The sequence below is a fragment of the Saimiri boliviensis genome, chromosome 1, assembly GCF_048565385.1.
Source record: "Saimiri boliviensis isolate mSaiBol1 chromosome 1, mSaiBol1.pri, whole genome shotgun sequence".
Lineage (NCBI taxonomy): Eukaryota > Metazoa > Chordata > Mammalia > Primates > Cebidae > Saimiri > Saimiri boliviensis.
Genome location: NC_133449.1, coordinates 194,103,604 through 194,107,042, shown reverse-complemented (window position 1 = coordinate 194,107,042; position 3,439 = coordinate 194,103,604).

Below are 3,439 nucleotides of genomic sequence, written 5' to 3'. Positions count from 1 at the left end.
CTTTTCTAGTGAGTCTTTTTTTAAAACAAATTTTTGAGGCAGGGTCTCACTCTATCACCCAAGCTGGAATGTAGTGACTCAATCATGGCTCCCTGAAGCCTCAATTTCCTAGGCTCAAGTGATCCTCCTGCCTTGGCCCTGTGAGTAGCTGGGATTATAGCCATGAGCCACCATGCTCGGCTAATTGTTTAAATTTTTTGTAAGACTAGGGGTCTCACCATGCTGTCTAGGCTGGTCTCAAATGCCAAGGTGCAGGCAATCCTCCCACCTTGGCCTCCCAAAGTACTGAGATTACAGGTGGGAACCACAATGTCCAACCACAGTCTTTCTTCACACCTTGATTCCCAAGGACAGCACACTAGTCCCTCCACTCCCTCTGCCCCTCCAGACTCCTCAGTGCCTTGAGTACTTGTGATGAACATCTTGTACTTATTTGATTATATATCTTCTTCTTTTAGACCTGTGAGCACTTTGAAGAGAGGAACTGTGTGTTGTCTTTTTATCATTGGCACAGAGTCTGGCTGATAAGAAGTATTTAATAAATGCTGCTGGGTGAATGATTTGAAGGGCAATGTGGATAGATACCCTTGAGTACCTCCAGTGATGGAGCCACTGGTCCTGGGTCAGGTTTGTAGTATTCTATATCAGCGCATTCCACTTCTGGACCCCCATGATGACTCCCACTAGAAAGTCTACCTTTCGCCAGGTGTGGTGGCTCATGCCTGTAATCCCAGCACTTTGGGGGACCAAGGCAGGCAGATCACGAGGTCAGGAGTTCGAGACCAGCCTGACCAACATGGTGAAACCCCATTTCTACTAAAAATACACACACACACACACAAAATATAGCCGGGCATGGTGGCAGGTGCTTGTAATCCTAGCTACTCGGGAGGCTGAGGCAGGAGAATCGCTTGAACCTGGGAGGCAGAGGTTGCAGTGAGCCGAGATCGCTCCACTGCACTCTAGCCCCGGCAACAAAGCGATACTCTGTCTCAAAAAAAAAAAAAAAAAAGAAAGTTTACCATGTCAAAAATACAACTCATTACCTTCGCAGTAGATGAGCACCTTGATAAAACAGTAACCACAGTGATCCAGAAGTAATAGCACCCAGACAATAAGGGTTATTCTTCTTGGGGCCTTTCAATTAGAGGATTGGAACAGCCCAGTGAGAGCTTGTTCAGTAACTGCTAAGAAAGAGGCTAACAGCTTTCAGAAGATAAAGCTAGAGAGTTTCCTACTTTAGCTCCTCCTGGGATGCTCATAACTCCCAAAGCTAGGAACTTTTTAATTATTTCATAAGCTACACCCTACATCATATAGAATTTATTAAAATTACTTGGCTACAGTAAGAATTTCCTTATACCCCTTTCTTCCTTACATGAAGGATAGTATCCTAGAAATACTTTTTGTACTTTGCGTTTTTCATTTAACAATATATTTCGACAATTGTCTTATATAACTCCATAGAAATCTCCCTTCTTCTTCTTTTTTTTTTTTTTTTTTTTTTTAGAGCTGCATAGTACTACATGTTTATGGTACATGTGGATGTACCATAGTTTTTTCAACCATTCCTGTGGTTGAAAAATATGGGCATTCCAATATTTCACAACTATAAACAATGCTGCAATAAATAAGCTTATGAGTCGTGTCGCTCTTAAGTACAGAGTATATTCCAAATTAATATACAGATAGCTAAAAAATGATTAGCTGTTTGGTGCAAAAGTAATTGCAATTTTGCCATTGAAAGTAATGACAAAAACTGCAATTACTTTTGCACCAACCTGATATCACCCATAAGCATGAAGATTTTTACTTTCTGAGAACTTAAAGGGAAACTGGGGAGTGTTTTAGTATGTGAATCCTTCATTTGAAAAAGCAATCAATTTTATATTATAGTCAACTTATTCTCCAGGAAACCTGAGAATATCTGAAGATGAACAAGTACAATTTTATAGCAAAAATCATGACAGAAGTTCAATAATTTCTGGACTTACAAGTTGAGTGAGGTATTATTACCTTTGAAAAATACTTTTCAGTCTTTTAAAAGGCATTTAGCTTTTAAAAAGTGATATAAAGTTCTCCTGAAGATTTACCAGTTAAACCATTATTTCAAAAACGCTACTAAATGTTGCTTGATAAACTTGTAAATAATACAGGATAATTATTTTGTATGACTTATTTTCTTATTTAAATTGGAGAAATGAAGTGATATTCAATGCTGTGGTGCACTGTAATTTCTTGTCACTTTAATTTTAAAAAACCTTTCAGCTGGGACTTTTCAAGGTTGGTTGCATTCTTATCTTTTAGAAAATTTTCCTCTGTTAGCCGGGCGCGGTGGCTCAAGCCTGTAATCCCAGCACTTTGGGAGGCCGAGGCGGGTGGATCACGAGGTCGAGAGATCGAGACCATCCTGGTCAACATGGTGAAACCCCGTCTCTACTAAAAGTGCAAAAAATTAGCTGGGCATGGTGGCACGTGCCTGTAATCCCAGCTACTCAGGAGGCTGAGGCAGGAGAATTGCCTGAGCCCAGGAAGCGGAGGTTGCGGTGAGCCGAGATCGCGCCATTGCACTCCATCCTGGGTAACAAGGGCGAAACTCCGTCTCAAGAAAAAAAGAAAAGAAAATTTTCCTCTGTCTAGTTTTAAGAGCATTACTACCTTCGCCCTCCGCCCTTGATGTGTTTGTTATATTACATTGTTACTCTGTGTGGTAGCATCAACAAAGACTCCCTTCTCCTGCTAATTGTCTAAAAGCAAAGCTAAACATTGGCCAAATAATTTATTTTGTAGGAAGTGATTGACTGTGGAAAAGTCTGGTAGGATTTTTACCAGCTTTAAACTTTATCAGTCTGAAACTGGCAAGATGAAACACACTTTTAACTATGCAAATTTTGCTGTGTAATCTCAAAAATACAGCAGTGGCTTAATACATGAAAGTTCAGGTCAAATATATTTATTCTGGAACCACCTTAGGATTTTCCATTATTGCCAGGTGGTTTGCAAGCTCTTAAAATTGAAGATTTTGTTTCCTTTCCTTGTTCTTTGAAGTAAAAGTAGTTAGTAGTGAAATGGCAGTTTTTACCCTCTAATTCACAAACGAACAGAGCAAGTATTAACCTGCCAGTGAAGTGGATTTTAATGACTCACAACAATATCCAAACCCTGGTGACAGAGGACAGTGTCTACAGGGTGGTAATTTAGAGATTAATATATATCTTAGACACAGTTTATAAACATGGTTTAGTTTTTTCTTGAGAAAACAGCTTTTTCTTAAATGGTTTTGATATTTAAGAAAACATTATACATATATATGTATGTGTATATACATATATACATATAGATAGATGATAGATAGTGCTATTAGTGCTATTTACACTGAAGTACAAAATAGCCAAGGGGACAATTTGATATTAATATTAGTTAAACTTTTGAAGTTGAG